A 23,172-nucleotide genomic window follows, 5' to 3' on the forward strand; every position below is an offset into this window, starting at 1 on the left:
CTGTTCTGTAAGGACTAAAATGCCACCTATTGTGAAATTTCATTTTGGTTTGCATCCAGTAACTAATCATGCCCAGCTGCTTCATGCCAGTTGAATCTTAGCAGAGTTGGGGGTAAATTGAAACACAGGAAGGCTGCAAAACAGGCTCTTATTCTAATGACATTTTAAAGTCTGTCAGTAAAGTAGCTAGCACAGATGTGCTGAAAAACAATTTGTTGCCTGACTAATGCTACAATACTGCTGATGCAAAAGCAGTGCTTTTGGAAGGAACCCCTTGCGTGCTGCCTCCTTAAGAGATTAACTGTTTATTTGGGCACGTTTCTTTGATGGGATCGGTGGAAGATTTTCTTTAGTATTTTCCATTGGTTTTGTAAGACAAGGAACTCCTAACCTCTTGAGCTTCTTAAAACTGTGCTTTATAACCTGCATGTGGTTTAGTAGCTGTTCAGATAATACTTCTTGCTACTTTAAGTATGACAGATTATTTACTAGGCAGTATAACATAGTAGGAACTTGGCATACTTTCGCACCCTTAAAGTAAAGCTCGGGCTGTTTCAAAACTTCAGATGCGTCGCTTGTGCTTGTCCAGTAAATTTCTCTAAAACTGCCAACATGTTGGATCAATTAATGGTTTGCCTGTTTTTAAAGTATGCGTTAAGCTGTTTTCCCACACAAATGGTGTTTTATTAAGGAACAGTGGGAGTAAAAAATGTCTAACCTTTTAAAATGCTACAGCTTTTGTTTATTTTAAAGTCTAAAATGAAGTAAGCAAGGAATCTTTCTTAGTGAAAGTGGCCTCAGCTTTCAAAAATACAACCGCTGTATCACTTATCTTGGGGGCAGCTTCTTTTATATCATATGACTGCTTACAGCTTACGCTGAGAATCCTTTTTGAGTACCGAATTGATACCCAGCAGTGTGATTGTACAGTTGCTGAGGCTGAAATGAACGGAAACTGAACGGAAAATAATCTGGACTTGTTGAACTCTATCAGACTGAAGGGCTTTGCTGATTGATTGTAGGAGTTTGTCTTCATTTTAAGGATTTTTGTTCTGTGAAGTTGGAAAAACAGTTGTTGGTCTTGCGTTAGGGAAAACCTGCCCTCTGCATGCAGTCAAAACTGAGGAGAATTTTAGAGCTTAAGTCTACTGGAACAGAAGGAAAAATAAGTATTCTTGAACAAATGTTGGACAAACATACAGAGATTCAGAGCTGGATTTACCTTTACTCGTCTTTTTGTACCACCATTGTGCTGGGGCAAATTTAACATACAAGCTGTGTAAAATCGTCTTTCTGACTTGCAGCCTTTGACGTTTGCTCAGTCCCAGTCTAAATGATAGCACAGGATTCAAGGAAAGAATGAATCAGGTTCCTGGTTTCTGAGTTCAGCAGCATCTGTGGTGCTCTGCCCACGCCAAATCCTGGAGTGGGAAGAAGAAAATTCCGTCCTGGAAAATACTTGTAGGGGGAGGGGGGGTGAAATATGACCTAAAAAGCGATTTAAAAGTTGAAAGAAATATGTTACTCTTTTTTTTTTTTCCTCCCACAGATTTTTTATTGAGGCTTCAAGTAAGCTTTAATAAACTCCTTCTTATATAGAAAATGCTATGTCCTGTTGCATAACAACGTGGCTCCCATTCTCATGAAGAACTGCTGGTCCTCCTGAGACATCTTTTCCTCGTGTACATCTTTTTTATGTGTTCTGCCTTCCTTCTTTTACCGTCATTTTATCTCTGTGTTTCTGCTTCTCTCTCCCCACTCTTATTTCTTCATATCTATTCCTATGCTTCATTCCCCTTTTTGACCACATTCACCTATTATTTCGTAAGCTATTGCCCTTACTGCCTTTTCCCCAAAGCTCTCTTTCTCCTGCCAAAGATTTTTACTTAACAGCTGTATCTTCAATTATATTTCCTGTTTTCAGTTACAATGAATCTTTGCTAAAACGTACCTTCTGATCTTAAAATCTGTAGGAATCTGCAGCAAGATACTTTTTTTCAATTTGAAGGATTGTAGGTGGTTGTCCCTTTGCCCCTTAAGCCCCTCACCCCCTCAAATGGAAACCAAGGTGGTATTATACACAAGTCCGTCATGCAGATCTTTAGCTACAACTTTCCAGGATTAATTTATAGTGCACCAGATGGAACAAACTAAGTGCTCAATTTGAAACAGTTCATTCACTGTATTGAAAGTCTTTGCTCTCTTGGAGCCTCTTAGGTCACTGCTTGCATATCCAGACGAAGGAGGTAGAGCTGTAACGTCTGTGTTCACAGGAAGTGCAGAGCTCTCTGGTTTTCATGCTCGGACACACTTAGGTTCTGCATCATAAGATTATAGGCTTTGTGAATCTTTATTTTTACAGGCTTGAAGTATGGTATAGGAGCTTTGGGTTCAACTGTGTTTGCTTTTTGACTAAGTAGGTTTTAACCAGAGGAGGAACAAAAACATCTAGAATTTCTCTTTCAGATCCTTTTTTGTTTCTCCTCCATCAATTTTTCTAATAATAAAGAGGAGATGCTCTTTTTATTCCAGGAAAATAATCCATAATGTCATTCAGGGCTCTGATTGGCATTTTTTCTTATTTGGAACAAATTAGCTGTCATTTAGGTCTGAAAAGGCTCTAGCAACTGTGTCTACATTTAATAACTTATTAATTGGAAGTATTCTCACTACCTGTCTTAGCAGATGCCCTCTGTGCTCTATGGAGACACTAAGGGGGGGCAATTTCAGAAGATAGTTGAAGGTGGGAAATCCCATCTCTGCAGCTGTCATTAGCTATTGAGGGAACCTAGGCTGACCACTTCTAACTTAGGCACCTACGTCAGGTGCTTGGGTCTAGGGAGGGATGTTAGCTGTGCCTGGTGCACAGTTCGTATGTGGGTAAAAGTCAAATCCGTGTTAATCAATACCACATGTAACATTCAGTTTGAATTCTGGAGTGCATCAGAGTATCTCACAAAATGGATATGGTTATTATATGAAGTAAATTGCATCTTAAGTACTTTGGACCACAGTCAGATGCAAGTCAGGCAGTTCTGCGTTCTCTGTATTCTGCTTTTGCAGTGCGTGCCATCATAAATTCGCAGTCGCATGCTGCATGTATGGCAGCCTGTTTTCAATGAGAGGCAGATGCCTCGCTGTTTTTTTGTAATGGCTCATACATACTGTCAGCAACTGTCAGATGCATCTTTGAGACATGAATCTCCTGTGTGGTCTAAGATGATTCTGACTTCTTCCCTTCCTCCTTGGCCCTGAAGTTCAGCATGTGTGCACCAGATTGCATGAGGAGAGCATGGCCATCCCGTTGCAAAACCCGGAGTGTCCTTCCACACATAGAATCATAGAATCATAGAATAGATTCTATGGCCACATGGCCATATGACACATGGCCAGCCTTGGTCCATGCCTGTTCAGTTCAATAACAACTTCTTCCTTTGTACTCAGCCTTTTGTTCCCTGATCAATGACTAGTCTTGCTTTTTACATATTTTGGGATTTGGTGTTAGTAGTTTTGGCTTTGGGCTCCTTTGTAGCTGTACAACTTGTACTCATGTGCAAATTAAACACTGAAGTTGAAGATTTCTCTCTTTACAGAAATAATCCAATACTGTAGTTACCTCATTTGTTCTTTTACTAAAACAATTGCTTTCCTAAACTTTTGTTGGATTCTAATGAGGAGAATGTGCTGATAGCATTCACACTGAATTTATTTATGGATAATTGTGAATTAATCGAGGGTTGGAGATTTTGGGCTTTCAGGGCCTGCCATAATCTTCTGTTCAGGCACCAGGATTCATTCCTAATAGAAACTAACTTAATCGGGGAGGGAGGTAAGTCTCAGAGATGTACTGATGTCTATCGATCAGGGCATGGCTGAGGTATGCTGCCATCCCTAGGGACTCGGAGGACCTCCTGGATCCATCATGTAAGCCTGTTTTTTAGCAGGTTTTGTATATCTGCTTCTTGATACTTATCAAAATTGGAGATTTATAATGTTGGCTAGAGCCAGCAGTAGTGCCGACGAGCTGTCCCACTGCGCTCACTAGTGAGTCACGCTTCTGCCTACTAGTTCTGCTGTGCTTTAGTGCTGGACCAGTGCTAAACTGGGAGGAGCTGTTGACTCCCTCAAGGGTAGAGAGGCCTTGCAGAGAGATCTTGACAGGCTAGATGATTGGGCAATCATCAGCAATATGAAGTTTAACAAGAGTAAGTGACAGATTCTGCACCAGGGACAGGGCAAAACCCTGGCTGTATATACAGTCTGGGAGATGAGAGGCCAGAGGGCTGCCCTGCAGAAAGGGACCTGGGTGTTCCGGTTGATGGCAAGTCAAATGTGAGCCAGCGGTGTGTCCTGGCAGCCAGAAGGGCCAGCCGTACCCTGGGTGCTGAGGGAAGGGATTGTCCTGCTCTGCTCTATGCTGGTGCGGCCTCACCTCGAGTACTGTGTGCAGTTCTGGGCGCCACAGTATAAAAAGGACGTAAAACTAGTAGAGAGTGTCCAAAGGAGGGCTACAAAGATGGTGAAGACTCTAGAGGGGAAGACGTATGAGGAGCGGCTGAAGTCACTTGGATTGTTCAGCCCAGAGAAGAGGAAACACCTCATCGCAGCCTACAGTTTCCTCACAAGGGGGAGAAGAGGGGCAGGCACCAATATCTGCTCTCTCGTGACCAGCATGAGGACGCAAGGGAACAGCATGGAGCTGGGACAGGGGAGGGTCAGGCTGGGTGTTAGGAGAAGGTTCTGCACCCAGAGGGTGGTCAGGCACTGGGACAGGCTCCCCAGGGCAGTGGTCATGGCACCAAGTCTTCTGGAGTTCAAGAAGCATTCGGACAACGCTCTCAGACATAGGGTCTGATTTTTGGGTGGTTCTGCATGGAGCAAGGCGTTGGACTTGGTGGTCCTTGTGGGTCCCTTCCAACTTGGGATATTGTATGGTTCTATGGACCTCTCTATTGCAGATGTCCTCATATACGCCAAGTTGTGGGGGGCATTGTGATGTTAGGTAACTAGTTTAGCTTTAAATGAGTTCAAAAGGATGAATGTGGGGAGACTAGACAGGGACTAGAGGAACAAAATACCACGTGGGGCAGCCACTTCAGTGCTGGGGCACTGATTTTGGTCACTAGATGATACCCTTTTTGCCTTGTTGAATCTTGCATCTTCTTTCAACCGTATGGCTGGCTTATATATCTACTTCAGAGCCAGTTGCAGTCAGTGGGAACACAGCAAATCCACTGAGCTTTGGGTCAAGTTGTAAGATACAGCTTTCTCTACAAAGCGTTGAAGTATTGGTTCATTGAAATCGTGTTGATCCTCCAAGCTTACTGATTGCAAAAACAGTTAGATTTCTGCATGCCATTTGGTTACCTGCAGTGTTTGCTCACAGTGATTTTCATATAAGAGTTGCCTTCAGCTCTCTGCAGTGAAGTGACATGGCAAGAAGAAAATCTTCCTTAGAAAAGGATCTGTATCAGCATTGATTCTAACTGCTGACTGTTAATCTGGAGCATCTCCTTTTGGTATATTGTCTTCAAGAGAACAGTTTACCCTTGATGAAGTAATGGTTTGTCTCTGCTACGTATTTGGGCTTTAAAATGGTATTTGTTAACTTGGGTTATTAGGGTACTGTGGCAGTCTGTGGCTAGTGCGTTAACTCTATTGCAGCTCACTGATTCATGCAGATACATTTCTGTGCTGTCACCCTCCATGATATGTCACAGAGCACATGGCCACTTGCAGCAAAAGGGGAGAGAAACCTGCAGTTAGTTCAGTCCTGTCTTTTCCTGGTTAGAGAAGGGAACAGCTTTCTACTTTTCTCATGTAAGCAAAGGACTAAGAGAACCCATTATTATGCCAGACTTATTTGATGGAACTCATAGCGCATTGTCATGTGAGATGACAGAGTTTCAAGTAACCTCTGCCTCCTAGCACCACAAGCGGGGCTGATGAAGAGTCAGATCTTTATGAAGGGATAGCCCAATGACATCTCCACTTCCCAGTAACTTTTGCATAACTAGCCTGCATAGAAATAGCATTCATTTCAAGACAAGCCCCACTTCTGCCCTTTCAGTTGCATTTGAGTACTAGTCACTTGATGACTTCTTTGATACAGAAGGGAGGAAACAATACAATCATTGACTCGTAGAAATTGGATATGGAAGGGACTGAGTAGTCCATGTAATCTGTCACCTTACTAATGCAGGACAGCTTTCTGCAGTATTGCCAGATAGTACTGACTGCCACAGTGGGTTTTTTTGCATAGCATCTTGCTAAAGGAGTCTTGGGATGCACCAGGACCAAATGCAGTCTCTGAGCAGCTGCATGGTGGTGAGGCAAGAGAAGTAACATGTAGGAGGATATTAAATAGCAGTGCTGTATCTTGCAATAATATTTAATTCTCACTGCTGAGATGACTGTGGAAATTGAGGCATAACAGCTATAACATAAGATTTAAGGCCAACCTTAACCATTGTACCTCACAATTTCAGGGAAGTACGTGGCAGTACGTGGCAATTGCATGAAGAAAGACAAAATATTTTGTAACTGGGTATGTCCAGGCAGGCTAATTCTGCTGTGTCTTGATTCCACAGAGGGATGTGACCCAGGACTTCACTAGTGGCCAATTCTCTCCTCATTTCACTCCATACAATTTTGTTTTTTTTCCGAGAAAGATATCTAGATGGACAGAGCATGTCAGCCACTGCACAGTTTGACTGGGTCTTGAATGTGAATGAGCAGGGGTCAATGAGATCTCTGGCTACCCTGCTTGCTCACGAGTGCTTTTAGAAGTGTCTGAAAAGCTAATTCTATTGAGAAGTATATTTTCTGTTTTCTGGAGGAGAAAACTCAAATCACTCAGATGAAATCTCAGCTTTTAAAATTTACTGTATTAAATCTACCAGCTTTGTATCTTCCATCTGATTGACTGTCTATATTAGTGGTTCCCACGCATTATAAACCTACGTGTTGGCTAATGAAGTTGGTGTGAAATTAAGCCCATCAGCAGTAGACTTACCATTCTTCAACACATTTTGTGGACCCATTAGAAATAAATCTCCAGCTGGGAGAGGGTGAAAATCACTGACTTAGGTGAACTTACCATCCTGATGGAAATAATAGTTTTTAGTTCAGAAATGAGTATGTGGAAACACCTCTTCTTACAACAGGTCTAGTAGATGGAGAAAGGTTGTGAAGGTTGGTTTTCCTATGAAACAGTAACACCGTGCAGCTGGGTTTTACAAGAGAGGCTTAACAAGGGCATTATTTATATTTTGGCTCGTCTTCAATAAATTCTAAGAGATAAACCTTAGGAAACTGAACTGAGGAGAGCTGAAGGAGATGATGAAAAGATTAACCTATTTGTTTTACTGCTATTTTACACGGAAATATGAAAAGCTAGCATCTTTTATTCTTCGCTACTTACAGATAAAATAGCTTTTTCAAATAATTATTCATTTCTTTCCCTTCTCAAGAGCGACTAACAAATAACATCAATAAGTTGAAGTGCCCGTTCATTTATTTCTGACAGTATAATCATAGTGATATCAATTATACTGCTAGACCTAAGGGTCTGTCAGAGTTTTGATCTCCAATTTGATGTTTAACCGTGTTTGTGTATCTAATATTCCCTGCTGTAAATTGGGAAGGTAGCCCATTTGTTTTAACTTATAATTTATTTTCAGTTGAAGACAAAACTGAAGGAAGAAATGTTTGTCTTTCTGATTCCCAAAACACAGAAACGTAACTTCTGACCTGGTTTGAGTTTCTTGTGTACTTCTTAAGCATGGATAGAAGCATTACATCTGCATAGGAATATAATTTCTCCAGGGATATGTGGAATAGGTTGGTGAGTGCTCCCTTGTGCTACACGCTTAATGAGACATAGCTTTTAAAAATGAATTTATAATCCATAGTGTCTGGAAGCCTTTATCATGAGAGAAGACCCCTGACACTGGGTAACGTGTCAGTTTGCAATCTGAGATCATACAGCAAGTGAACTCAGAGTGAGGGAGAAGCAAAGAGACAGCACAGCTTAGCATAGCAGGCAGCGGTACCAGCGCTCCATAACGAAGCAGTTCTCTGTATCCTTTTCTACCAAGTCAGCTCCTTGCTACTGATGTACTTGTCTACGAACCATCACCGTTTGTCCCTGAACATTGGCTTAATGATACGGAATATTATTTTTTCTCATAATTTGTTTTATACCTTGGGCTTCCTCCCTTTTAATATGTTCTTTGGTTTGGCTCTTACTGTTTACATCTCTCCTTGCAAGGCACTTCTTTTTTGCAAGTCATTGTAAGAATCTCTCTAGATGATGTATTTTAAGGAGAATTATGCATCACATTAATCTGTAGCTTCCTTCGTTGTAAATCACACATCATTAAACTGTGCTCTTCTATTTACTGCTTGATCTTGCAATCCTAGTCAAAGTATTCATTTCTAGTGCAGTCACTGCTATATTGTGTTGAATGTGTCTGGTGTTATACAGCAGCACTAAGACTGGACTCGAGCCTAGTAGACAGATTCATCTTCAGTTAACACTTCTCGAGATTACTGTAAAATATATAAACGTCAGTTTAACAAGTGTTGTGGGTTGCCTGGGTTCAGACCAAGTACAATAAGCTTTATGGTTTTATTCTTTTGCTTAAATTGGTTTGTTCACATAAGAAGCTTTTGCACCTAGTTTTTACTCTCATTTTAGCGAAGTAATTCTATTTCCTCATGATCAAAGCCTAGGGTGTCTAACAATCTTCACTGTAAAAGATTTCTTGGATTTTCCAGTTACACAAGAGTTCGATAACAATATCTGATAAAGATCTTTCTGGGTTTACGTCCTGCAAAGCTGGCTAAAACGTTAGTATTCCTTTTCCATTTCAGTATTTTCTGTTAAAAGATGGAAATGTACTTCTGCTTCTCCCTTGGCCTTTCAGCAATCTCTGTGTTAGAGAACGTTAAATCTGTGGCCATGTCTCTGGGGCATGTCTGTTGGTACTCAAATAAATAAATAAATAAATAAATCTTTGAAACAGAACAGTCTGAGGCTGCAGTGTCATTCGTGAATTCATGATTGCTGCTTATACTTGTACAGAATATGCTTTCCCCTCTTGTGAATTTTTAAGCTTTTATGATGCGTTTGCTGTCTCCTAGCTTTACCTGCCAGTTTCATGTTCCTTGACTGAGGCAGTTTTTGCAAGATTGTATAACCTCTGTGCCTGGTCTCTTATCGCTCTTTATATGTCCATGTGTTTAAAGCACCATCTGGTTGTCCCTGAAGTCTGTACCTTTAATAAATACTATACCAAGACTCTTCATGCTGGAATTCGAGGAGCTGAGTGAAATCACTTATGTCTTGCTATGATATTGTCTTTGAAGTCTTTCTTTTGTCTTATTTTTCCTTCAGTCCTCTTCATTTTCTGCTTATTTTTCCTTTGTGTGTGTGTGTGGTTTTTTCTTTACTTTCCCTGGTTACGATAAGTCTTTCCCTTGGTCTTCTCTTGTATTTTTTTTAACCTTTTTTTTCTTTTCTTACCTTTTTTTTTTTTTAACTGTTGTGTTTTGTTTTACATCTTCCCCTTTTCTTTTTTTCCAACCTTACCTTTTTACCCCACTCCCCCAGGTCGACAAAAATACCCAAAGGCTGTAAAGGAAAGCGGAGCAGGACTATGCACTTTCAGTTGCTTTTGCTTTGCAGCTGACTCTGGGTTTAAAGAGCATCTGCTGGCTGCTGCTCAGGGTTGGCCTGGAGGAGTGGGACACCAGCGGTCAGGAGGTGTGGCAGTGCTACTTCGGAATGGAAGAATACCAGTAAGAACACAGCACATTTGCTATGCATAGAATGGCTTTGTGCTGAACACTCGTAAGTCTTTTTCATGAATTCTTAAAACACTAAATTATGCTCCTTTATGAACAGAGGAGGCAGATCCTGCTCTTTCATGCTTTTACAGAAGAAGATTAAGTTTCTCTTGTTGGGTGCTAGGAAAACCGACTGCGACTTTTTCTGTCAGAATGTTTTTTCTTTAGTAGTGAAATGGACTTTCAAAGAACAAATGTTTTGGAAAGATCTTGCTCTCCAAAAAAGATCTTACAGTTCTAAATTTGAAGAAAGATTTCATTTTAGTAAATACTTGGTGTCTAAGAAATTCAGGTTCAGATATGGTTTGGTTTTCCTTTTTTTGATGATATGTTACATTTTAATCAACTTTTCTCAGAGAAGAAGTCACATTGATGGGGAAAATAGCCATCCAAGTAGCTTGTCACCTCTGTAAGATCTTCAGAGGTGAGATATTCTTCCTCTCAGAGGGCATGAAACTTATTTGACTAATCAGTGTATCTTCATCCCCTTTTCAGCTCTGCACCGATTCCCATTTCTCACTGGTACTGCCCCAATCTTTGAAATGTTCTTGTTTGCTGCCTTGTTGCTGTTTGTCCCTGCTGCCTTGACAGGTGCTGTGAATGGTCCCTGAGATGATGAGGGTCTCGGTTGCCTTGTGCTTGCATATCTTCTAGTTGCCATTCACAGTTTTGCTTGTTGCCTGGTGTTTGAGGATTGGGGATTGTATTGATGACAGACTATTGCCCAGCTGGAGTCATAAGTAAGTTGGAGAAAGCTACCAAAGAGCTTGACAGTATGGGAAAGTAATAAGCTCAACCTAAGGCAGGCAGGACCTGCTAGTGCCTGCTGCTTCTTCAGGGAACTCATCTGTCCTTTCCACTCAGGGCCTGCTAACCTCTGCTTAAGAAACCACATAAGAAAATATTTTTTTTCTGTTTTCTTTTTCTCTTGAGACATTCTCTTGTATTTATCTACCTAAGTCCCAGACAGCCTTTTCGGTTGGTTGGTTGTTTTTTTTGCAGTCCTACTGTACTAACTAGAACCTACTGAAATGGAAATTATGAGGGAGGCCATGACCTATTCTTAAGAGAAAAATGGGACTGTGTAATTATTTTTTTCTGAATTTATAATTTCTAATGGTTGGTAGTTCAAGAAAATTTTTGGTAACAGAGAATTGATATTGTCTCTAAATATGCATGACCTTTCAGTTCTTTCTCTAATTAAGGGACATGAAACCTTTAATTAAGGGTTTCATTCCCATTAGCTGACTTATATAACCTTCTTTCTGGTATTAGACTTACAAAAACTAATGAAGCAAGCACTGAATTTTTAGTATAGATTTTTGATTATCTTGTACATTTGACACAAATTTGTTCTTAGTTTTAAAGCAATAAAGTGCTGGATCAGCACAAGGATGTTGGTCCTTTCTGGGCAATTTACTTTATGTCAATAGTCCAGAAATATTTGTCATCAATTCCGGTATTAACTGCTAGTTTTATCACAAAGCTGTTGGCTTTGGTATTGACTAGCCAGATCTATATCTGGATTAGCCTGCAGAACATGAGATACTGTGCATATGTAAAACAATGGACACTTTGGTAGTAATGTTAGCAGGGCGGAAAGTGTAACTGTGTCTCACCCCGTGCATAGATCAATATGACAACTTATAAAATCTCTTATTCACAAATGAGACATACTTAAAAATCACTTCTCACTTTGCTAAGATGGTGATTTTGCTGTCATAAAACTCACTGGTAGCTATTTTAAAATTTAGCATAGACATTATTTTTGATATCTACATTACATTAAGGTAATTTGGAGAATGCTTCATGTCCCAATTGAGGACAAGGTTTACATAAATGCTTATCACTAAGCTTGCATTTAGTTCTTGCAAAGAATAGGCCAGAAGTTGAGCACCTTGACTAAGTGTGGCTGAAAGTGGTTTTATGGGAAAATGTCACCTATGAAATTGGCAGAAGTGTCTGATGTAGCCCAGAGGTTTATTACTAAGAGCAATGCTGGGGTAATCTTGTGGTTCTTATTGCCTCCTGTAACACTGCATTGTGAATAGTCACCGTCCTTACAACAGAATGTTTTTGTTTATTATACGTACGTGTGAAATATATATGAAGCAGGTGTTTTATAAACGCCTAATAAAACAGATGTTTTAATTACTTTTCATTTCTCCACATTGATTAGCTTCTGCTTTCTGGGTTATCAGATGTCTGCATCACCCTGAGGAGCGGAGGTGCCTCTCAGCTTCCAGTGACACTCTTTCCCTTCCAACTGGGGAAGAGTTGGCCACCCAAGCTCTTCAGAACCTGGTTGCTGTCTCTTCTTAACTCTATTTTTATTCGATGTCTGTTACCAGTGCATGCAGAGGAACAATCATAGTTGTGAGAAGTGTGGACAGCTTGTTAGTTATTTGCAGATTGCTTAGAGATTTACATTAACCAGTCAATTCTACTGGCTAGTTGAACTAGAGAGAGAAGTTCGTGTAATTTAGAATAGCCACACGTATTTCTTGCGAATCAGGGAGTTGCCTAATTTGGAACTACATACATATCTGAGGCCTATCAGATACACCACAGCTCCATACCCTACGCCTATTCCAGTTTGGGAATAATTATTGTAATGTTTTACAGATTTGGTTCCAGTAGATAAAGTTTTTCATTCTCCCTTGTGGCCTTATCAGTCTGTCAGCTTCATTTTGTTTTGAGAAACTCAGGAGAGGTTTCTTAGTGTTCCCGATGGTACATGTCAATTTTGAACAGCACTCACAGCCATTTGCACAATTGTTTGGCATATGGTGAGAGGATGAGAAACTGTAACTTCTGAGGAAGAAAGTGTAAAATTAACAGATATTCCTAACAAGTTAATTGCCATTTTTAGTTACAGAGATCTGTCTTGAAATAATACAGTCTTTAATAACTTAATAATTCTTAATAACCTTTAAATAAGTAAGGGTGTTCCAAGACAACCATGTTAACAGCAGTGTAAGGCTTGCCGGACCAGACAGATATTCACGTGTAGGATACAAGTATTAATGAATACCTGAGGTGACTCAGTAGTGTCTTCAGTGCCCTGCAAATCTGTATTCATCGGCACGAGCCTCAAACATGCTTGGTTATTTCAATGTGAATGGACATCAGTAGCAGTGGGGCTGGTTGTATCTGTCTGAGGGTGCTATGCTGTTCACTGGCCTGTTCACTTCTCATGCTTCTCCTTGTCTAATTCAGCAGAATTGTAATCCATCCAGCAGAGAGTTATTGCAGGCTTGATTAATTTTAAAATAAGGCTGATGTTGATGCTGTTATACAACAGTCATCTCCACCTAATGGCACAGGCAAGCTTTCAGGATCTGAGGTGTTAGGTTTTTAGTCAAGTGCACAATATTCATACAGCTGAAAAAAAATCATTTCTGTTTTCCATCTTTTAATAATAGGGTCATTATCATTATTAAAGGAATAATATACACAGCATTTAAGCACATGCAGGCTGTAGCAGTAAAGAGATTGTGCCTTTTTCTTGTGGAAAGATGTTACGCTGTGCAGACGTGGTGTCATTCAAACTGCAATAATGTATGAAGTTTATAACTACTTCTCTAACTACTTTGAAAAAGCACACAGCTTGACTGGAAAAGTTACAGGAAGCTCACAGGAAAAAAAATCTCTAACATCAATATGATGGTTTCTATAATTCTTAGTTGGGGTTTTGGGATTAGATTGGGCTTCCAACTGAATTTTTACAAGCTGTATTTTCTGTATGCACACTACTTTTAGGCCAGCTCAGATGTGGATTTCTGAACTTTTAGGTTAGCTACTATCCCTTTAAAAGTCTCCCAAGTCTCCGTTCCATTTTATTACTTTTTTAAAATGTTATGAAGAGAAAGCCAATAGCCACCCTGTAAAATTCCAACCCCCAAATATTTCCTTTAGAAAAAGCATTGTAAGTTAGCTGATCGCCAGCAATGCACTTACCTATGCCATTAATTTGTAACCTCTACTTCTGAAATCCTAACCCTGCTGAAGTCAGTGCCAAAACTTCTTAAGGATTTCATTTCTAAGTAGTTAAAGCAAGAAAATAAATATCTGAACTCATGATGTATCTTCCGCTGCCTCCATAGTGTTTAACACATTGTTGTCAACTGCAGTGAAACCCCTTTCATCATGACCTGACTGAAATAATACCAGTCTTTCAGCAGCGCCTGGGTTAGGTAGAAACGCTCTGCACTTCATATGATCTGCACACATCAGTCAGATTCCAGTAACCCAGCAAACAATACTGGGGCTTCATTAAGGTCATCTTGTAATTGAGTAAGATTGTGGGCCAGCCTGTGAGTGTCTTGAAGCTGGAAGTATTAATTTGCATGCTCCAGCTCATTTAATAAAATGTCCACCTAGCCTTGAGTGATTGTGTAAATTACCTAGCCATTGTTACGTTTACGGCATGGGTAGAAGTTAATTTTCTTACCTTCTGAAGTGCTTGAGAATATCTTACATATATTTCTGACAGTGAACTTCAAAACTATTTTTTTTGAAACCTACTGACAACTAACATTTAGTTCTTGCAAGTCTTAGGGCTTTTGCATGAAATGGAAGGAATCAAGGGTGTGTGTGTATGTGTGTTAGAGCTGTGCTGCTGGAAGAGGCTGAAAAGCTTGGTTTGCAATCCTGGTAGCAGTATTCAGATGCCTGCTTGCTGATCTCCAAGAGAAGGGATCGGCCAAGCTCCTAACAGCTGCAAGAGATGTTACTGCTTGCTGAAGGTCATAGTTCAAATAAAAGCTTCTGAATTGCAAGCAGATACTGGCTGGATGCACTGCAAAAAGACCTGTTCTATACCAGGAGGGTGAGACCAGTATAGTTCTCACACCTTTCTTCACTAACTGGTATGCTAAGAAGGAATGGGAATGATGACAGCTTTGTTTTTGGAGGAATGCTTCAGTGATTGTTAGGTTATTAGGAGAATGCTCAAAATTAGTATTTGCAGTCTCCAGGGAAGGAATAGAATCCACATTTTATGCCACCCATCTGTATGCCGAATAAATGTGGACTGTTGCCACAGAAATAGAGAAACAAAGTCTATCCACATTAAGCTGAGCAAAGTAAGCAATTCCTTACTTGTTTCCAATCTGACCACGTTAAGATGGCATTTAATGCAGGCCGAATTTGTTCCAAACAGAAGGTTAGAGTAGCTGTAAGATCTCGGAAGATGTGACTGATTGGTTGGTGACTTTTTTTCTTTTTTTTCTTAATTTTCCTGGAAATAATGTTCAGCTGCGGATGCCACAGTGCGGATGCAGGAAATACTGCATGGCACTTTCCGTGCCTTTGTTCTAACATGCATATTGTGTTTCGAGTGATGCTGATCTGTTTTGAGAGCTTGCGGGATTTTCAAAACCACTGCTATGTTAATCTCATTTGGCTCCTATAACATGCTTCAGATCACTCTCTGTTTTCAGGGTCTGATGACAACATATTGAATGGTGTGATTTGTACTGTAAATGGTTTATTTTCAGTTTTCCCTATATCTTCGTTTTGGAAGTCTGTGGTTATTTAACCCCTTTGCATGTCTTCAGCATGCCTTATGGTGAATCTGCTAATAGAGATGTTTGCTAATGCAAAAAGCTCTGTCTCTCAGTTAATGTAGGCTTTGCTGTATCCTAAACATGCTTTGCCTTTTGATCACTTTGATACAAATTAATTGTAGGTGGCTAAATGCAGACGGAGATATCAAATGCACAGCTATGCCAAAGAGAAATGTAACTATTACATAAAAGTATTAGAAATCAAAGGAGAGATCCTGATAGGTGATTCAGCATGGAAATAACAGGGTAGCTGGAGTTCATGATTTAAGCTGGTAGCTCTGATCTGCTGATACTCAGGCACTGAGTCATCTAAGGCACAAAAGCTAAACGAAGAGAGAGAGAGAGCATAAGCTGTGGTGCAAGAACCAGGGTAAAGGGCATTACCCTCCTTTCCTGTCCTCTCACGTATGGGAAGAATTGGTCTTCGCTGCAGTCTGAGCATAGAAATATACAGGCAAAAGGAATATTGCCGGCGGAAGGAAATTGCCAATAGCTACCGCTAGGATTTGTCCCTGGGAGGCTATATGTGGTTTTTTGTTTGTTTATTTGGGGGGTGGATAGGAAGGTTTGTTGTTGTTGTTGTTTTCTTAAAGGGGGGCAAATAGGCATCTAAATTAGCATGTAAATGTATGAAATAGTATGGTACTGCATCTGAGTTATGTATTCAGAGAATAACTAGAAATTGTGTTAACAGCTTAAAATAAGCCTTGGACTCACCTGAAAAACTTAATGACATCCCCTTCACATCCTCAGCTGTGTCTCTGTAATACAGTTTGATACATTTGCTGCAAGATTTGGTTTCTGAACATCTTACATCTGAAATGCTTCATACCAAATTCTTGTTTCAAGCCATGTAAAGAGATATGAAATTCCCATTTGATCTAAAATTCTAATCGGAAATTTCTGGCTCTGGTACATCTTCAGATAATCAGTTTTTGGTAGAGGAATACAGCGCTTACCCTATCTGTTATAGATAGATGCAGCATGGAAAACCCTTAAGATCAGCAGGTACTATAAAGAGACCTGCCCTGGCATTCGAATATTAAAAATAAGGGATCTAATTAGCAATGTACTGTGATATCAGCATTATGTTAAGTACAGTCATTTTCATCCTCCTCAGAGCCCGCCTAAATCTCAAAGAGAAATGGTGGAAATGGTATAATGAACCATGTAACACCATCGGTCACAGTTGTACAAAATATAACGTGGGCAAAAATGGACTTTTCTGTGAAGCCTGCAAATGTTGAGAGGTAACTGGCAAATGCTTTCTTTTAGAAATATGAGCACCTGCAGCATGCTCCGGAGAGATCATTTCAGTAGAGCATCAGGAATTTGCTTGAGAAGTATGTGCTAAGAGGGATTTATTTGTGGCTGAATGGTATTGCCATGTTCCTATAAAAGGAACAGTACAGGGGAAGAACTCTGCCTGCTTAAAACAGATTTTGACTCATTTAAGCCTATAACTTCCATTTAGGCATCTAAGTACCATTTCTGGGAGTCAGTAGCATGAAACCTTTGTCCATAGATGCGGGTGAGAGTGTAAATCTAGGTGTCCTTATTCACACACCCACTTATATTTATAAATAGTAGCTTCTTCCAGGGAGATTGACTACAGTAGGTAATATGCACCTGATCTTAAACTCACAGATGAGCCAAGGTATGTGGATATCTGATGTGGTTATTTTGCCAATGAGTGATCAGTGTGAAAACCAGCCCTGCTGCACATCCATATGGGATGGTGGCAATACTCCTGCTGGTTGCTTTGGGGTTCATTTCAGCTGCAGTTATGTAGAACATGAGAAAAAAAAAATAATTTTCTAAATTGCTTTCTCAAAGCTGCTTTTCTGTGCTCTTTTCTGGGTTTGGGGACAGGGAGGGGAGAGAGAGGAAGAAAAACTGTCTCAATTATATGTAGTCCTTAACCTTGCAGGTCTTAGAATTTCAATAATAAGTGTTATGCAGTCAACTTACAATGCTATCCAGACCTGCAGCTTGTACATACAGAGGTGTCACAGAATGGGGATGGGAATTTGCCTTCTATTAGCATTTCAGAGTACTAGAAACAAGAGACTCCATCTGGAGATGAGTTTCTCATAATTTCTGGGTACAAAAATGAAATAAATGTTGCTACCGTATTGTTCCAACTGCTTGATTAGAAATGAGTCAGAGTGGTCTCTGTGTTCTTCTCCATCTGGATATATGTATTCCATCACAAAGCTCAGATATAAAATGTAAAAATTCTGTTAAAGTGCTTAGCTTCTCAACTCAAAAGACGTGATTGTTTGTAGGAAATCTGTAGAGATCAGTTTTACAATCTTAGGCCCTCATGCTGAAAATGCTAATGCAGGCAAGTACCTCATGCATGTAATGAACTTGCTTGATCTATTTATACCTTTACTCAGTGTATGTTTGTACCCAGATGGTGCTCCTTAAATTTCAGTGGGCTGTGTGTATGAGCAGCAGTTCACACTGCGGATCACAATGTAGGACAAGAACGCAGGTAGCAAACAAATGTACTTAATTAAATAGGTGTCTACAATTAGTTAATGCAGTATTTAACGACTTTTTTTTTTTTTACTGGTGTCTCTGCAAGAAAGCTCTGTAACTGATGTAACTTGAAAAATAATACATAATTACATTTTAAAAATGTTGTATATCTTTCTTTACAAGGACAACTAAATAGCCTCAATTTTTAATAATGGAGAAACAGACCCAAAGGGTGGAGTGGCCAAATCATGTGGTGGATCAGGAGCAGAATCCAACTTTCCAGATTCCCCTTCTCTCAGTAGTAATAGATCATTCTTGTCCCTGCAGCACCTTGTTTCTCCAAGCCTTTTCTCTGCCAGTTTTGGTTCGCTTTGCTTACTCTTTCCATATGCTTGAACTCACACCAGGGTTGGTTTGGATTTCTTTTACAGGCAAGATTCTCTGAAATTTTCCTTGGTCCTTAACTGGAGTCCATTTGTATTCATTTCTTCCATGAGGTATTCTTGTGATTCTATTTAAAACATATATATATTTCATTTTAATGTATATTCTGTAATTCTGCTAAGGATTATTTTCAAGCTACCACCTTATAGGTCTATAAGTCTCCTAAAAATCCCACTGTAGCTGTGAAAGGGAAACATAAGCCAGGCAAATGATGCTTATGTTAAGCTATAGTTGGACCAAATGCATTTCCTCATGCATCTCCAATCCCACTGAAGTAATAGATTTCATGTTAAATCTAGAATTTGACTAAGTCACTTTTCTTAGATGCTTTTAGCTAATGAGTGGCATTTCGTCTGCTGATATCCTGATACTTGCAAAGGGTATCTGGTACATATGAACACACCTAGGGTGGCTAATTTTAAAACTTACATAGACAGATACTATGAATGTGTGTAAGGATGTCTGCAGCTGTCTTGGGAGGGTTACAAATGAAAACCCTCTTCGAGTCCAGGCTAAAAGTGTTTTGGGTTTGTGCTTTTTTATTTTTTTTTCCTCCTATGCAACAAGTGATAGGAGGCTAGCTTCCCCTGTGCAGTTTGTCACTTTTAAAAATGTTTGAAAATGTAAATGTAATGATTTATTTGGGCACAGTGATTTTGAATTATTTTCTATTACTTTTAACAGGACAAATTACTAGATTAGGATTACATCAAAGGAACCGTAAGATTTATTAGCATTACAAATCTGCTTCTTGATCAGAAGTATTCAGCACGTCAATTCAGCATATCACATTTATGGTGATGAGGTGAATATATTTCTGTAGAGTGAATGAACATCTCAGGTTTTAATACAGCATCTTGTGCACTGCGTAGAACTTGACTCCGTAAGTAGCCAGATGAGGCGCCAGTTGTAAGCTAACAGTAACTTACTAGCTGTAACTCGGGAGTTGTTAAAAGCTACCAGGAACCAGAGGAGAATGGAATAATTCCTCTTTAGTCATAACACTCACAGCAGTGGCTTTGTCTTTACTGTCTTTACATTTGTCATATAACCTTTGTTTTATAAAATGTTTTTCCACTGTTCTGAGAAGGCAGTAGAAATGGAAAATATCCTTTGAAAAAATTCTGCAAGATCATTTTAATGGACTTTTTAATTTTTCCAAGACATTCATATAGATTACGGGCTTTAAGAATGTTAGAAGTTTTACACCAGTCTACTCAGCCTTTCTTGCTCTTCTGTCCATGGCACTGTCTGCTTTATTGTGTTTATGAACACTTCAGATAGGCAGATCTGCAGATTGTCTGTGGAAGGACTGAGACAACAGGAGAATTAATTACCCAGTGTAATTAAATTTCTTCGGAAGCATAGATGCCTTAGCAGTCTCTCCCCATCCTCTCTTACTCACTTCCTTGCTTGTCTTTCTCCAAGCTATATATTTCCCACTCCCATATTGCAGTTTTCTGCCCTTTCAGCTGTTCCAAAATAAGCATGGCTTAAAAAAAAATAAAAATTGTTTTTAGGTCACATCAGACTTGCAGTCTGTTAGTCCTGTGTTGGCCCAACTGAACAATAGGTGAGTGGTGTCGCTGCAGCAGAAACAAACAGCTGCTGGTGAGGAGGGCCAGGAACTTCAAAAAATGGCTTTGTTCCCAAAACAAATGCATAGTGGAACTGCATATGGATTACATCTTGAGTTGAGCATCAAGTGCAGCTGTGTTTATTACACTGCCTACAAAATAGAGCAGTAATGTGCAGGCAAAGCTCAAAAGCCCCTTAGCGGCTTCCTAATCTGAGGTCAGTTGAGAAAGGATTCCCCTGTTTCTGGTTTCAACTTCCAGCTTAGAGGAAGGCCCCTGCATAAATCTGCTGTATATTCAGATGTCATTGGAAATGCTTTGGGCTACAGAAAAACAGCTGATAGCTTTGTTAGAGGAACAGGGGAGGGGAATTTGTGTAAATAACTCACACGTCACGTGTGGGTGTAGGACTGTCCATTTAGGGTATATGCCCCAGCTTCCCAATGTCAGGCAGCTGGCATAGTCCTTCCCTACTGTATATACACCCTTAGGCTGTTCATGCTGTTTTTGTCTGACGGCAATTCTATCACACCAGCTGCAGCTTCCCTCTCCCCAGATCTTGGCATGCCCTGCAGTTTGGCTAGCTTGATGATATTCCCTACGCTAGCAGAGCCATCTCTTCCTCTAGAACATTTCTCATACCCTTGATGACCTCCTGTCCTGTTACCAGTTCATCCTTGCTTCCAGTCTCTTTCCCCTTTTTCCTGACTGTGATTTTGTTGTGTGCCACACTATTGCTGGGCATGAATTTGCTTTTTCTTAGCTGTGTGCATGCCTGATCATGCTTAATCGATGTTTTTCCTAAGGGTGGTTTCTAATCTTCTTAAACAGTTTTAGTAGCCGCAGCTTGTTGAAACAGCTATAATATTCTGACGTACAGTAGAGCTATATGTAAACTGTCTACCTTTCTATCCAAAACATTGGAGGGATGGAGATCTATTTTCAAAGAAAGGTAGTTTAGCTCAGGGAAGGGCAGTTATGCTGGAAAATGTATGAATGCATCAAAGGTAAATCTGTCCGTCTCTTCTTGGTGGTGGTGGTGTTAGTTCCTGATACTGTGTAGAAATGACACGTTCATGCTCACGCTTCACGTGACATGGTTGCGTGTCAGTTTATCTTCTATCCATACCCCAGTCAGATGTGGAGCTGTGAATGAGCTGTACAGTAAGCACAACTCTTCCAAAGTAAGCTTTTCCCATCAAAGTAAAAAGTGTTGTATCTTGCCCTGTATGCATCTTCCTTCTGCTCTTTATGACTTCAGTGAAAAATCAGGAACAGTTGTCTTCAATGTTTCTTTTGTGTACATAACAACTTGCTTCCTCAATGAAGCTTCAGGGAACCATTATGTTTTTTTGCTCCAACCTCCTATAGTCACCAGCCTTTATTTATAGATCATCAGATGCTCTTCAGACCTACCAGAAGTTTGCTTAGATAGCAGAAACTGAACTTTGCAAATCAAGTCACAATCTTGAAAAGCTGCCTGAAACTCCAAGTCCAGGTCAGTCGTGACCTGGCATTGATGGTTGTCTGTATTGCACACACCTGAACTGGCATGGGTGTAGTGCAGGCTGTCTTTAAAATCAAGGTAGACCTTATTTTATGGGGGTACGTCTGATCAGCCTCAAACATGAGTAGCCAGCTGCACACCTCTTGCTGATGGCAGTGAATTATCTGATTACATTTTTGTCCATATTACACTGGCTTGGTAGTATACAGCTTCTCTCCTTTTTTTCACATCTCTGTTTATGAGTTTACTTGTAAATTTACAGAACTAATATGAAATGTTCACAAATGAAAAATAAATCTTATTCTAAAGCAACATCCAATTTCGAATAAGAGAGTGAATAAATCTGTCTTTAAGATTCTGGACACGCTTAGAATGCATTTTAAATGATTAAAATCTTTTTTAGGCCGTATCTTTACTGCTCTGATGTCTCCCTGTCACAGATGTACTATTGATTCATTAACGTGATTTTCTCTGTAATTTTGCTAGCAAGCTTGGCAAAGGTGAAAATTTGTGGTGATTGAAAAGAGCAGATAAAAAATGAAGGTTTTCACTGACCACAACAAAGAGTGGGTAACATTTTTCACAGCAAATGAAAAAGATTTTGTTTTATTCTACAGAGGGGGATATGTAATATACTAAAAATGCAGCTTAAAGTGCTTCCACATCTCTTTTGAAGAGACATCAAGCAAAGCAGAAGATCTGTACAGCATCAGTGTACTTGGCCTCAGTATTGTGTAAACATGGATTATTATTTTTTGGCTCTTTTGGTCTCCCACAGAGTCCAGGACATACTTTAGATTTAAAATATGTGCTTGTGCTGCACTTGAGATGGGCTCTTTGTTTATTAGGGAAAAGGAACCTAGGTATTTTTTCATTTACCAAAAGGTTTCTGGTAGACAGTAGAGACCAGCAGCTGCCTTCATTAAATATTGGTTTTAATACATTAAATGCTGCAGATTAGGTACAGATTAGGAGAAAAATTCTTTACCTTTTAGGTCAGTGAGGATACACGAGGGGTTAAAAAGCTGGTACTGAACTATGAACTATGTCAGCATAGGCTTATTGTTAGGCTTTTCATCACCAGCTAGAAATCAGTGCTAGTAAAAAATACCAACTATCACAAAATCTTGTTATGAAGCATATAACCAGCCTGCAGTAATTATATCTTAATGCAAGAAGAATGCACTGTTTGTTTTTGGTTCTAGAAGAAAAAGAATTAGTTACCACATTAAAAGACAACAGGTGAGTGTAATTAAAATTTAGTGTGATCTTACTCCCCTTCTGCTTCCAGTATTAGTTTTCTAAGTGCCATATGCACCAAAGGCATTATGTACAGTGCTAGTAGTGCTGATAACTGCTGGCAGGAGAGCAGTTTATGACCTCAGGCATTTGTTTATCTTGTGTGATTAAACATAATCAGTAACACAGCTGAGTGTCCAATGCATACCTCACCGCAGTAAGGCTACCTATGGAGCAGCAAACTTTGAGCACCTCATCTGTCCTGTCTGAAGTCAGAGGAGACAACTTGTTTCTAAGGTTGGGCACGTAGTCAAGCGCCCTGCTGGGCCAGGGTCTATGACAAGGAGCCTTCTGAAAGAGGCTGATAACAGATTTCCAGGTTTCCTTCTTGTGTTGCACATTGTCTCCAAATTACATGTGCTGTGCCATCGTTTCACACAGTTTCATTGACTCATCAGAGGCTGGTTGCCAACACTGTGCTTCATCTGTTACTGCC

General features: G+C 39.9%; 1 protein-coding gene and 1 long non-coding RNA gene across 7 annotated transcripts in view; one reads left to right on the forward strand and one right to left on the reverse strand.

Annotated features, from left to right (window-relative positions):
• Positions 1-23,172, reverse strand: part of LOC308194748 — a 310,853-nt gene that overhangs the window by 52,381 nt on the left and 235,300 nt on the right. The window lies entirely within an intron of this gene.
• The window catches only part of RNF150 (ring finger protein 150), a 121,524-nt gene that overhangs the window by 1,548 nt on the left and 96,804 nt on the right, over positions 1-23,172 (forward strand). The window lies entirely within an intron of this gene.

Source organism: Anser brachyrhynchus, assembly GCF_964034855.1.
Source record: "Anser brachyrhynchus genome assembly, chromosome: 4".
Taxonomy (NCBI): Eukaryota; Metazoa; Chordata; class Aves; order Anseriformes; family Anatidae; genus Anser; species Anser brachyrhynchus.